Source organism: Anomaloglossus baeobatrachus, chromosome 8, assembly GCF_048569485.1.
Source record: "Anomaloglossus baeobatrachus isolate aAnoBae1 chromosome 8, aAnoBae1.hap1, whole genome shotgun sequence".
Lineage (NCBI taxonomy): Eukaryota > Metazoa > Chordata > Amphibia > Anura > Aromobatidae > Anomaloglossus > Anomaloglossus baeobatrachus.
This window is the reverse complement of record NC_134360.1, coordinates 168,540,648-168,555,736: the sequence shown is the minus strand read 5'-3', so window position 1 is coordinate 168,555,736 and position 15,089 is coordinate 168,540,648.

Genomic DNA, 15,089 nt, shown 5'->3' with positions numbered 1-15,089 from the left:
AACAAAGGTAAATATCGGGTAACCAAGGACAGGGCTTCTTGGTTACCCGATGTTTACATTGGTTACCAGCGTCCGCAGAAGCCGGCTCCTGCTGCCTGCACATTTAGTTGTTGCTGTCTCGCTGTCACACACAGCGATCTGTGCTTCACAGCAGGACAGCAACAACTAAAAAATGGCCCAGGACATTCAGCAACAACCAACGACCTCACAGCAGGGGCCAGGTTGTTGCTGGATGTCACACACAGCAACATCACTAGCAACGTCACAAAAGTTGTTCGTTAGCAGCGATGTTGCTAGCGATGTTGCTTAGTGTGACGGGGCCTTTAGTTTAGAGAATTCCAAAAGGGGAAATGTTGGTAGTGAAAACAGCTATATCACCGCTGATCACCGGCCACACAGCACTTGCCTTTCATAGCGGTGACTTCCTGACTTCCTATGAATACTGACATGCAGAAAGTTTGTCATGACAGACACAATGGTACTCAGCTGACTCCTGGCTGTCATGATTTCCAATCTGCTCCCCATAATCATACCATACAGCCGCTGAAGGGAGTCGGATATGGCATGTGCAGGGAAAGGGTGTGCTAGTACTACCAAGGTTGTGAAAGGGTTAAAGATAAACTTTTTGTACCTATGTGCATTTTCTTTTCCCCTTGAGTTTGTTGGATAAAGAATCATTGATTCCAGAGCTGCAGAGAATTTTATTGACCTCTCTCAAGCCAAAATGCTTAAATTCCTTTTGTTTGATTGCAAACGCCTCTGCAACTAATCTCTGCAAATGGCTTCCTGATGGTCATATCCAATACTAGATTGAGATGTAGCTTCTCAGATTGAAGCATAACATGTTGAGGACATTTACTTTTTAACTCTCATTTTTAATTTTGCCACTTTCTTATGCAACAGTGCTTCCATTTGTAAGGCTACATGCTCTGGTTATTGATTGGTCATCTGTCCAGATTACCCTGTTGGATTCATTCTATCGAAATTGCCTAAAAGATCTGCATCAACCAACTTTGTAACGTGGCCCAAGGTGGTATACACGAGCAATTGTTGCATATTTTGCACCCTGGCATACTCCAGTTATTTCTGGATTTCATGTGTGTGTGTGCGTGCGACAATACCTCGGAGTCTGAGATCTCCAGTTTCCACTCTGTTTAACATTATGTGGTTCCGAAACTCTTGGATCTCACAATAAGGTCCCAGAAACAGGTCTTAAAAACACAATTTCTTGCGAATAGGAAGTAATAAGTAACACATTCTCCATTTTCTACATTACAGTATACTGGCTTCTTTCCAGAGTTAAAGACAAAGTCTTGTTTGAGGCAACAAGGACAAGTGTGAAGCCCCACAGGTGTTGTGTCGGTGCATTACCTTCAGGGACTCCACGTAGCTGGATCTTGTCACAGGTAGGAGATCTTCTTCTTGTCGTGACGCCACTCTCAGTATTGCGGCCAGTAGGGACCGCCACTGCAGGTTGAGGGTCGCCTGGGGCTGATGGTATGTGCAGTTAGTTGGAATAGCCTCCTGAGAGTGAGGCAAGCCCCAGGGCCCGATGTAGATGCGTAGTACTACAAGTCGCAGAATGACTCACACAGGCAGAACTGTCTTTCAAGGGCTTTACTCACATTTGATGGCAGGGTGAGTAGCCCGGGCGTAGCTGGGATGAACCAGGCGGGAACCAGGTATCCTTCAGGCTGACTTTATGAGGGTGACTACCAACTCGCCTTCCTTAGCCCTTGGTGGTTTGGGGTAACCCCGACTTTGAGTCCCTATGGGGGTCACCCAGGGAAGATGCTGCAGCCTCTCTCCCCTTCGTTTGCCGTGTGCTTGTTGCCTGGGCCAGATCACTCCAGCTTCTTGCCTCCTGTGAGCTATGGGCCCTAACTGTGGCTACGTGGCTGCGGCTTTTGTGGTGTTGTGGCGTGGGCTTTGAGAGCCCCACACCGGCAGGTTTAGCAAAAGAAAGCTGGATCTATCTCCGCTTCGGGATCTGCCGCCCGTTTGGGCCTGGTGCTCTCTAGCAGTCTCCTTACTTCCCACTCCGTTGCTCTCTCTCTAGCTGAAGATGGGTTTCGGGTAGCACTCCTAGTTGACCGTTCTCCCCCGTCAGTAGCCACTGCGCGGGCGCTGTTAGACAGCAACAGCCCCACAGGTCTGCTCCTCACTGAGCCCTATGGAGTTCTGCCCTAACTGACTCACTGCCCCTCCTCTCCTGTTCTTGCCTACGCCACCTAGCAACCAGACTCTCTTACCACACCCCTTGAGAGGAGATGGAGGCTTTTGGCCCCCTCCACTATTCCAGTGAAGGTCAAGGCTTTTCCCCCTCCTGGGATCCCCAGGGGTCCTCTCATGGGTACATGTGTGAGAGCTGATTACTATGCGCCTGTGTTCCACACCCCGGTCAGCCTTCTGGATTACCTGTATTGTACTGTCCCCAGCATGGGTGCAGTACTCAGTGGTGCCTGACCAGGTCAGGGGCGCCACATTCCCCCTTAGTTATCACCAGCACGTCCTCGGGCTGCAAGACAACATTTTAAAAATGCATAAAACATTAAAACATGTAAAACATTTTTAAAAGCACCAGGTACCATACATCACCACCCTCCACCCACAAGTCCGTTAACCCACCCAAAACCCTTTCACGTTGGCCGCGGCTTCAGCCACTTCTGGCAGGATGTAGAGGCGGCTTACATGGGCTGGTGGTTTCAGGGTATACCTGGCCTGGTGGATCCGCGCCTTCAGCCTCTTCTGGCAGGATGCAGAGGCGGCCTCCACAGTTGGTGCTGACCAGGTACCCTCTTTGTGGTGGGGAGCCAGGCCCCATAAACAGGCATGCTCTCTGGTCGCAGGTGAGCCAAGGCCCTATATACGGACGGGCTCCTCCTGGTTGCAGACGAGCCAAGCCCCTAAACAGGCTGACTCTGGTGGCGGTGGTGCCCTCTGGTGTAACTATTTACACTGCGAGAGTTTGTGGCTATAGCCAGTTCATAGCCTTAAGGTTTATGGTTTTCTCACAATAGTTTTTGTGGGCACATTACTTGAACTTGAGAACGTTGCAAAACAAACTTTTTCAAAACTTTAACTGGTAACTTCTTTCTTTACTTTACTTTACTCCTCCATTTCACCAGGGCTTGGGCCTGTAGGGCTGCGGCACCTGTTGCTTTCTTGGCCTCTTTCTTCATCTGTTGTTGTCTCATCTGTAGGTTCCTTGTCTCTGCTTTCTCTATCTTCATCTGTTTCCTTTGCTGCATCTGTTTCTTTATCTCTGTCTTTTCTTTCTTCTTTGGAACATGGTGCTACATTGAGCGCATACAATCCTCTTTCGCCTTCATGCATAGTGAATTGTACTGTATTTCCCATCTTTAAGTTTCTGCCAGGGTGTCCTCTAGGCAGATGAGCGTTCACATCTCTTCTGTTGACGAAGATACCTTCTTTGATACCAGGTGCAACAATGAACCCGTATCCTGACTTTAGGCTGAAGTCCTCCACTACTCCTCTGCAAAGGGGTCCTCTGACCTGGGCTTTGGCTCTTCTGAGGGACCGTTTTTCTTGTAGGTCTCTGGCTGTGACTTCTCTCTGCTCTGGAGACTGTGGTGCAGGGGACAGCGTTGTTCTGTTGCGACGCCTTGTCTTGCGGGCTGGGTTCTGCTGGGCTGTTACCTCAATGCCTGCAGGGCCCCAGGTGAGGTTTCTGGGCTGGTCTTCGTCAGCAGACGGTGTCAAGTCCTCCTCATCCCAACGGGAATAGGGTAACATCTCCGGCTCTGAGTATTGCTCCACTGCCGGTGGCTCCGGAGTCAGCTCCTCAGCTTCCTGGCCTCCTCTCCCCCTTAGTTCTTCTTGGCACTCCTTTGGTGGCAGTGCTGGGGATGGGCTTTCTTCAGCTGGTCTGGGCGGTGGACTCTCTGGCACGGCTGCAGGGGTTGCCTGAATCTCCTTGGGGGTATGCGGAGGGAGCAGATACCGATCCACCATCTCTTGTGGGAACTGGGCCTCTAGGTCAGCCTTCAGCTTCCAGTATTCGGGGTCCTCTCCTATCAGGGTCTTCCTAGCAGGGACCTCTTTGGACTGGGGAGCGGTGTCTGCTCTGGCCTTGCAGGCCGGGGTAAACGGTGATGCAATCTCTTTGCGGGCCGCGCCCTGTATGGCGGCGGCCTGGTCTTGGCGGGCCGCGCCCGGCATGGCGGCGGCCTGGTCTTGGCGGGCTGCGCCCGGCATGGCGGCGGCCTGGTCTTGGCGGGCCGCGCCTGGCATGGCGGCGGCCTGGATCGGCGTCGCTGTCGCGATGGAATCGGTGCAGGCTGGGCTGGGCGTCGCTGCAGGGACCGGGTCTTGGTGGGCCGAGCAGGGCATCGCTGCGGCGGCCGGGGCTTGGCGGGCCGCGCCTGGCGTGGCTGCGGCCTGGTTCAGCACCTCACTTGCGGCGCGGACGAGCGTTGCTGCGGCGGTGGGGTCTCGGCGGGCCGGGCCTAGCAGGGCGGCGGCCTGGGTCAGCGTTACGCCTGCGGCGCGGATGAGGGTCGCGGTGGCAGCCGGTTCTTTGCGGGCCGGACTGGGCGTTGCTGCAGGGACCGGGTCTTGGTGGGCCGAGCAGGGCATCGCTGCGGCCGCTGGGGCTTGGAAGGCCGCACCTGGCGTGGCTGCGGCCTGCTTCAGCGTCGCCGCACCGGACGCCTCTTCGGGGACCGCGGGCGTGGCAGCAGGGGTCGGGGCACTTGCGCTGGCCGGGGCATCACTCGACTCACCCACCGGTGGCAGCATCGGGGTCTGCGTCATCGCCGTCCTGTCTGGCACTCGGCGCGCGGCTCTCCTTTCATAGGCCCGAACTGCCGCGGTCATCTCCAGCATTTCCATTCGTTCTTCCCGGATCTGCTCCACAACCCGGGTCTCCAGTCGGTCGCAGAACTGGGCCAGCTCCCGATACCACCAGGCAGCGGAGCCCGGTTCTGGATTTCTGCGGTCAGACGCCATTTCTTCTGCGCCCTCTTCTGCACGACTCTCCAGCTGTGGACTCGCCGTTGCCTCTGATAGCAAGCTGTTCAGTTTCTGCTCTGCCTCTTTCAGCAGCTCCTCTCCCAGCAGCAGGCTTGTGGCTCCCTTTCTGTCCCGACGTCTCTGGACGCTTCCACTCTCATAGCTGGCAAGGTCAGAACTCTGCAGGGGATCTCTGGGTAGCCACACCTCTTCGTGGGCGGTAACTTCTTCCAGCGCGGGCTGCTGTTGTTTTTCGGCGCGCTTTTCATGGTGGCAATATGGCGGCGCTTCCAATTTTTCAAGCGGACCGCCCAGGCACATGGTCACCTGTCTGAACAGGTCTAGTCCTTATCCTGTTCGTGACGCCAGATGTGAAGCCCCACAGGTGTTGTGTCGGTGCATTACCTTCAGGGACTCCACGTAGCTGGATCTTGTCACAGGTAGGAGATCTTCTTCTTGTCGTGACGCCACTCTCAGTATTGCGGCCAGTAGGGACCGCCACTGCAGGTTGAGGGTCGCCTGGGGCTGATGGTATGTGCAGTTAGTTGGAATAGCCTCCTGAGAGTGAGGCAAGCCCCAGGGCCCGATGTAGATGCGTAGTACTACAAGTCGCAGAATGACTCACACAGGCAGAACTGTCTTTCAAGGGCTTTACTCACATTTGATGGCAGGGTGAGTAGCCCGGGCGTAGCTGGGATGAACCAGGCGGGAACCAGGTATCCTTCAGGCTGACTTTATGAGGGTGACTACCAACTCGCCTTCCTTAGCCCTTGGTGGTTTGGGGTAACCCCGACTTTGAGTCCCTATGGGGGTCACCCAGGGAAGATGCTGCAGCCTCTCTCCCCTTCGTTTGCCGTGTGCTTGTTGCCTGGGCCAGATCACTCCAGCTTCTTGCCTCCTGTGAGCTATGGGCCCTAACTGTGGCTACGTGGCTGCGGCTTTTGTGGTGTTGTGGCGTGGGCTTTGAGAGCCCCACACCGGCAGGTTTAGCAAAAGAAAGCTGGATCTATCTCCGCTTCGGGATCTGCCGCCCGTTTGGGCCTGGTGCTCTCTAGCAGTCTCCTTACTTCCCACTCCGTTGCTCTCTCTCTAGCTGAAGATGGGTTTCGGGTAGCACTCCTAGTTGACCGTTCTCCCCTGTCAGTAGCCACTGCGCGGGCGCTGTTAGACAGCAACAGCCCCACAGGTCTGCTCCTCACTGAGCCCTATGGAGTTCTGCCCTAACTGACTCACTGCCCCTCCTCTCCTGTTCTTGCCTACGCCACCTAGCAACCAGACTCTCTTACCACACCCCTTGAGAGGAGATGGAGGCTTTTGGCCCCCTCCACTATTCCAGTGAAGGTCAAGGCTTTTCCCCCTCCTGGGATCCCCAGGGGTCCTCTCATGGGTACATGTGTGAGAGCTGATTACTATGCGCCTGTGTTCCACACCCCGGTCAGCCTTCTGGATTACCTGTATTGTACTGTCCCCAGCATGGGTGCAGTACTCAGTGGTGCCTGACCAGGTCAGGGGCGCCACACAAGCAATGAATTGGAGACAGTAGAATAGCCTACACCTTTCCAAATATAAGGCTACACGGGTCCATGTGTGAAGCTTTGGCTCCTATACACTACAGTTTGCTTTGCTTCTTTCTTACGTTCGCTCTTAGAGCCGAAAGCCCTTTTCTCTGTGTCCACAGCCAGGTGCTACCTTTTTCCTCAAAGGTCCCCTTTCAGCTGGCCAAAACAAATTCTCCACTTCAAAGATATCCTTGCAGGAGTCCCCACTTGCCTATAGTCATTTTCCATCTCAATAACCATTTCATAGAATCATAGCATCATAGAATGTTAGTGTTGGAAGGGATGTTCAAGGTCATGGTATCCAACCCCCTGATCATTGCAGGATTCACTAAACCATCTCAGATAGATGTCTGTCAAGCCTCTGTTTGAAGATTTCCATTGAAGGAGAATGTAACTCTGCTGCCCCCTTTGCCTGGTGGGGATGCTGGCACACTCACGCTCCCAGCCACCCAGCAGTAGCTTCTGTGCTTCTGGTACCTTCTGCCATCTCCCAGGGCCTGTGCATGCCATTAAGGTCTCCTGGGAGTGCTCTTAGGGCTTGCACGCACATAGTCTTAAAGGGCCAGTGTGCTCTAGCCCATAAGTGCCACTCAGTCTATGGCTGAGAGGAACTAGGTATTTAAGGCATCCTCCCATTATGGGAGGTGACTGGCAATGTGGGCTGTCTTTACAGAATTGTTGCTAGTTGTCAGGTCGATTCCCATTTGATGAAGTCTTATGCTGTGTGTTTTTACACTTATCTATACCCTAATACCAGCTGTATCTGCTGCACCTGTCTATACCAGCCATGACCACAGTACCCGCTGTATCCACTGCACCTGCTGCATGTACTGTACCATCTGCTGTACTGGTTGTACCTGCTGATGCTGCTGCATCTACTACAGATGCCATGCCAGCCATATCTGCTGCACCTTTACATACCAGCCATGAATACTGTACCTGCCGTACCTGCTGTACCTGTGTACACCAGCTGTCCGGTCTGCACCTGACCACATCAGAAACTGTCTGTATCCGATCCCTTCCCTTGGGGTCAGCTGTTGCAGTACCGGGACTCCCTGGAGTAGAAACTGGTGTCTAGTGGTAGCCAAGCCCATTTTCACCATCAAAGGCTCTGGTGACTACCCAATAGTCATTTAGCTACAACCCTCCAGCTGGAGTTGGTGCTGTGGCCTAGTGGTTGCACTCCTGCTTGCACCCCTGAACATTACAGAGAACTCACTACCTTTAGTAAAAACCTGTTCCACTCACTGATCACTCGCACTGTCAATTTTTTTTCTTATATTTAATCTGTAGTGCCTCCTTTTCAGTCTCATTTGATTGCTTCTTGTGTTTCCATGTGCAAATGAGCATAAGGATGTTCCCCCTAGACTGTGTTATCCCTTCATATATTTGTAGACAGCTATTAAGTCTCGTCTTAGCCTTTTTTTATGCAAGCTAAACATTCTCAGATGCTTTATCCGTTCTTGGTAGGACATAGTTTACAGTCTGCTCACCATCCTGGTAGCTCTTCTCTGAACTTACTTCAGTTTTTTACGACTTTTTAAAAATGTGGTGCGGAGAAATGGACACAGTATTGCAGATAAGGTCTGTCCAAAGAGCAGTAGAGGGGCATAAATACTTCTTGAGATCTAGACTGTAAGCTTCTCTTAATAGATCCCGGACCTGTGTTTGTCTTTTTTTGCTGCCGCATCACACTGTTGACTCATGTGTAATCTGTAATTTAGTTGCTTAGTTCTGTTCCTTCAATTCTGTAGATTATTTTTGTTTTTCTTGTCCAGATGCAGAATTTTGCATTTCCCCTGTTAAATATTATTCTATTAGATGCAGCCTATTATTCCAGCTTATCTATATCACTCTGAATCCTTTCTGTCTTCTCTAGTGTTAGGCTATGTGCCCACGTTGCGTATTTGCATACAGTTACGCTGCGTATTGCACTGCAACGTAACTACATGAGTCCTGCATCCCCAGCACAATCTATGAAGATTGTGCATAATCTATGCGCACGTTGCATTTTAAAAACGCAGCGATTTGCATCCTGCCAAAACGCAAAAAGCAACATGTCACTTCTTTTGTGTGTTTTGGGTGCAATGTCAGTCTCTATCTCTGTCTGTCAGTCTCTCTGTCTCCCTGTCAGTTGGTCTCTCTCCCCCCTCTCTCATACTCACCAATCACTGACCGATCATGGGCGCGGTACTGCACGGCTGTCACACTGTGGCGGCTTCTCCAGCTTTTGAAAATGCCAGCCACTCATTATTCAATCTCGTATACCCTGCTTCCCCCGCCCACCGGCGCCCATGATTGGTTGCAGTCAGACGCACCCCCATGCTGAGTGACAGATGTCTCACTGCAACCAATCACAGCCGCCGGTGGGCAGGTCTATGTAGTGCAGTAAAATAAATAAATAACTAAAAAAAAACAGCGTGCGGTCTCCCCAATTTTGATACCAGCCAAGATAAAGTCACACGGCTGAAGGCTGATATTCTCAGGATGGGGAGCCCCACGTTATGGGGAGCCCCCCAGCCTAAAAATATCAGCCAGCAGCTGCCCGGAATTGCCGCATCGATTAGATGCGACAAATCCGGGACTCTACCCGGCTCATCTAGAACTGCCCTGGTGCAGTGGCAATCTTGGTAATAAGGAGTTAATGGCAGCCCACAGCTGCCACTAAGTCCTACATTAATCATTGCAGGCATCTATGAGAGACCCCCAATGATTAACCTGTAAGTGAAAGTAAATAAACACATACACCCAAAAAAATCCTTTATTTGAAATAAAAGACAAAAAAAACCCTCTTTCACCACTTTATTAAATTCCCCAAACATACCTCCAGGTCCGGCGTAATCCTCACGAGGTCCCACGACGCATCCAGCTCAGCTACATGAAGCAGACAGGAGCGGCTGTAGAACACCGCCGCTCCTGTCAGCTCCATGCAGCAACTGAAGTGAGTCGCACTGTCAGCGGAGACGTCACTCAGGTTATCCGCGGCCACAGGTCTCTGGTGGAGGACTCGAGCTGGCCGCGGGTAACCTGAGTAACGGCACCAGTGATTGCACAGCTCACTTCAGTCACTCAGGAGATTTGCTGTCAATGGTGAGTCCTTCACCTGTGATTGCAAATCAAGCCGCTACACACGCACAGAGCTGCGCTATCACAATGAAGTCATGTGATGCTCTCTCTCGCAGCCAGCCATGCTCTTTTTGACAGTTCAGTCCCACTCAGCTCTGCTGTAAGTCTATGGGGATGCTGCAGAGCCGAGTGGGACTGTGGTGCCCTGGACTAGCCAGGTCGTCACCGGTACTTCAACACACACCCCCACCCCGAGACAGGCACATCAGCCAGACACAAAATCCTTGTTGCCTCCCTCCAGGGGCTGATGTCCACACCAGGTGGGGTGGAGCCAGGCGGTTGGCCCCACCCACTGAGGAGTTCACAGTCCTGGAGGCGGGAGAAGGAAGTCAGTCAGTGCAGAGTCAGTTAGGGAAGTGGAAGAGAGAGGAGGGAAGTAGCAGTGCAGGAGTAAACTGATCGTGTCCGGGTGTGTGGCCCAGGCAGTAAGAGCAAGGTTGGCAGACGGTGGTGGCCGTCTGCAGGAGAGGCAGATCAACGCGGAACCGTAGGACCGGGGACGGGCGGTGGCCCGCCGGTACCAAACCGGGGAGCGAAGTGAAGCCAACACACACAGGCAGGGCCTACGGACCCCGACCAGGCTTGGAGTTGCCATTAGAGGTCAAATCCGTCAGTGACTGGAACCCCAGGGGTTTCCTAACAGCTAAGACCCGATTGAAGGCAACCGTCCGACCAGCAAAAGGAAATACAGCTACCGCCACAGCTAGAGTTCCAAGGGCCAGAGCCTGCGGGCAAAAGGGCTCCTCCGGCACATATACACGCTGGGGAGCGGGTTACCGGTGGGAATCCATCGGGACCAAACATACACAAAGGTGCAGGGAAAGGCAGCCACCACTAAGCGTCCAGGAGAAGCCACAGCAGCCGGCTGTGGGACCCGTCCATCCAGCCGTTTGGTTTACCAGAGACTTTGCGTACATTTGTGGTTGAGTGAGTACAACCATGCCATCCGGCACTGCGCTGCGCAGTCCAGGCGACCCTGCACCCATCCAACCCTGCCTCCCCGTCATCTCACCGGGCCCCGGGACCACCAACCCCTACCCACGGAGGGGGAAAACAACATCCCAGCTGCTCCCTGCCATTGCTCCCGAAATCCCCGTCACCAGTAGCAGTGGTGCCCAACCTCACCACAACCCGTGGGTGGCGTCACGGACCAAATCCCCAAACCAAACTATCCCCTTTCACTCACGGGCGAGGAGCACCGCTCGAGCCCCCGGATCCGTCCCACTGCTCGAACCACCGAGCTGCCATCGCAGCAGCGCCGGACCCGAGCATTAGCGAGCGCAGCGCAGCGGCGTCCTTCCACGCCCGCGACAGGACCGCACTGTCAAAAATGTGCGTTCTGAATGCTTTTCCCATGGCAGAGCAAGCATCCAGAACGCATGAATTCTGCAGGAATTCTGTAGTTCAATGCGTCTCAGAACGAAACTTTTCAGCTGCGTTCTGAGACGCACGTGCAGTGACTTACACGCTGCATAATAGAACACAACGTGGGCACAAAGCCTTACCTGTCTCTCCTAGCTTTGTATCGTCTGAATATTTGTTTAGTTTACCTTCAGTTCCCTTATCTAGATCCACTATAAAAATGTTGAACAACTCTCAGGCCAAGACATATCCTTGTGGTACCCACTTGAAAAAACTCTTCCAATATGATGTGCACCATTTATCACCACTCTATTTTGAGAACAAAGATATCTGATGCGAAAAGAGTTCATCCATATCTTCAGTCTGTCCAGGTGGTCTATAGCAAATACCTACAATAGTGTCCTTTCTGTTCTTCTCTCCTTGTATTCTTACCCTAGAAAAACTGTGGATATAAGTGCAGAATAAGGTCTTACCAAGTAAGGTAACAGGTAAGCCAAGGTAATTTCACTCACCTATTAGGGTTGTGCAAGTCACAACTCCTAAACGCACATTAAAGATGGTGACTGCTCAGCTAGGACACTAAATCAGACGTAACAGGGGAGAGATCAGGTGTATGGGGTGCTATCACCAGAAATTCAGATGATGATTATTTAATTTCTTTATTCTTTTATTCAGGTTGACGCGTTTCAGAAAACTTAGTCTCCTTCATCAAGCCATAAAAAAACAACAGTCTAACAGAGGAGGAAAGGAAACCTATATTTATATATATATATATATATATATATATATATATACAGATATGTCAGAGGACCGCTCGCTGTATTTCAAATACTGGCTGGATAATCAACTCATCGAATAACGGCAACATGATTTAAATCATAATATATTAAAAAGCAACTTTAAAAGTCCTGGAGGTGACACTTTTCAAATATCACAACAATTTAGAAATTACAAAAAAAAATGAAAAAGAGAAAAGAAATAATGCAAAAATATTTTTTAGGAATATAACAGAACAAAGAGAGTCTAGAACTCTGGGATCTACTGTGGATCGTAGTAATACGCTAGCTAGAAGCTCTATCAACAGCCCTGCAAAGGGGATCAGGATAAACAATGGGAAAATAATAAATGTTATGATGTTTTTGGTGTTCAAAAAAGATGGAAGTCTTGTGGTGAAAAAAATAATTGATGATGATATAACAGAAATAGAATAAAATAAAATAAGAATAAATCTCACAATTGTGTATTATTTACCAAAAGGAAAAACATTAAAAAATTATTTGTGCGTAGTGAACTTGAAATTTATAAAAAATCGTGAAGAGATGTGCAAAAAATTGATATGCAGTGTGAATGTTCACAGACCAAGTGCAGAAATCGACCATATGGGTAAAAATTCTAAAAGGTTTTAGATAGTCGTGCGGAAATAATATACAATATGTATGTTCAGAGATTGCGTATAGAAATTGTACATATGAAATTAACGTACTGGAAGATTTTATGAGGTAAGCGAAAAAGGCAATATGTGTGGAGAATGAGGAGTTGTATATGGGCCCTAAAATGACCCAGTTCGAATTCATGGAGGTGGCGGTCCACCTGTGGGTTTAAATGTTGTGCTCCACTTGGCAATCACAGATGAAGCCGTATAGGAACCGATGAAGAAACTCTGTAGGAATTTAATCAAGTAACCTTTCTTCATTTTATAAAAGGAAAAATTGTGAAAAAGACAAAAGGGAATAATGGAAATAATGAATTTTTGGTTGAATTAAAAATTTTAGTTATTGGTGGTGAGTGTTGATGTGTAATATATATTTATATTCCTTAATATAGAGATTCTAACTGTGAAAGTTCAAAAAGCCCGCTTTCACAGAGTGATTTCACATGAGCTCGGGGTCACAGGAGTTCAGGTCCATGGATGAGAACCACACCGCTTATGTGTGGGGGTTAAAAGAGTTCAGATAGTGAGAAATATTTCACTGCGTCTGCGCAAGGTTTAGGAGAGTTCACAAGCTTCTTACAAGAAGTCCTCCTGCATAAGTACAGTGCGAGGGACAGTGCTGCAATGACCACACGGAACCCCAGGACGAATTCACAAACCACGCACACTATACCTCAATTGAAAACACAAATCATTAACATCAATCATATAAAAACATATGAAAATATAGATATATAAATATATGAACATTATTAAAAGAAAACATATTTAAAAGTTGGGACCTGAATTAAGATAATAAAATTAATATAATATAAAATAATATAAAATCAAGATGAAAGAAATCTATTAAATTGATTAAAAATATATTAATTAAATTATATTAATAAAACAGATCTGTCACCTCATTTAGACCTATAGACTTCAAAGTGTTTAATTTGTACATCCAAAATGTTTCTTTCTTTACTTAATACCTCCCAATCTATTAGTGGTATTAAGAGGGATCTGTTCGATAGGGGTCACCATTAAAGCCATATTTTATTATGAACTATGGTACAGTGCCTAGAAAGCCCATGTGGTAAGAAACCAGTTTTAAAGTTATACCTGTGGGAATTAAGTTTGTTGTGAGGTGTTTGAAAGGTCCTGCCCACATACTGTTTATTACACTCGCATTCTATCAGGTATACAATAAAATCAGACTGGCATGTCAGGTGGCCCTTTATCAGGAAATCTTCTGAACCAGAGGAATAGCAAAAGATTTTTCTCTTATGTTGGATGGACTTACAGCATAAACAGTTTTTTGCAAAATATCTATATGATCGTACTTCCAACATAAAGTTCACTGTACTGGTGGAACTTCTCAACCTACTAGGGCTACAATATTTCTCAAGGTAGGTGCCCTTCTAAAGATGATACCCAGATGAGGAAGCATAATATCCTAAAAAATAGGATCATTTAATAGAATGTTCCAATATGTTTCAAAATTTTTCAATAAAACTACTGTTATTACTCTATAGAGGTGAAGTTCTGTGAATTATTGTATTCAAAAGCAGTAGTTTTGGGCTTAACCAGATCATCTTGTTTCATATTTTTAGTGTCTCTAAAGGCTCTTTTCAATAAAAATTCAGGGTATTCTTTTTCTTTAAATCTTGTGTGTAACATCCCAGCTAGTCCATATCTTGCATACAGTTTTTACGGATTCTTTAATACTGATTAAGGGGGATATTAGATAAACATTTGCTGTAATGCCCCTGGAATAATGAATGTATCCGTCAATATCCACTTTTTTAAAACAATGTTTTTGTGATGATCTGATTGTTAGAATGAGATATAGTCAGATATAGAAGATCAACCTGCATATTGTGAACCACCGGTGAGAAGACCAAAACCCTAATTATTGTTATTGATGTGTTCTAGAAAGGATTTGATATTGTTTTCTTTATTATCCCAAATGATGAACAGGTCATCTATATATCTTTTATATAGGACAAAGTAATTACTGAAAAAGGTATTTTGAATAAACAGGAGCTCAAAAATAGCCATAAAGAGGTTTGTTTAAGTGGGTGCTACTTTAGACCCCATCGCTGTACCGTGTTGCTGATGATACATTTTATCCAAGAATGTGCAGTAGTTATTATATAAAATGAAATTCATACTACCTATTAGAAACACCTTTTGTGTTTCCGCTATCCTATTGTCAAGTTGTATAAAGTGTGCAAAGCATAAAAGACCTAAGTCATGCGGGATATATGAATATAGGTCTGAAAGATCCATGGATACAAACAAGTATTACTCTCTCCAAGGAATCTATTTTATCAGATTAATGAGATTCACCGAATCCCTTAAATAACTGGATTATTTGATCAATGTAGGCTGCTAGGTTATATGTTAGAGAGTCGATGCCGGAAATAATGGGCCTACCAGGGGGATATATTAAGCTTTTGTGTATTTTTGGTAGGTGGTAGAAAAAAGCCATTTTCGGATTTTTAATGCCCAAAAATGTATTTTCAGAACTTTTCAGAATATTTCTCAGGACTGCCTCCTGAATGAGTGTATTGTATTCATGGATAGATGATTCATACTGTTCTATTTTAATCACCTTATGAACAAAAGAATAATGAAATGAAATAATCAACATC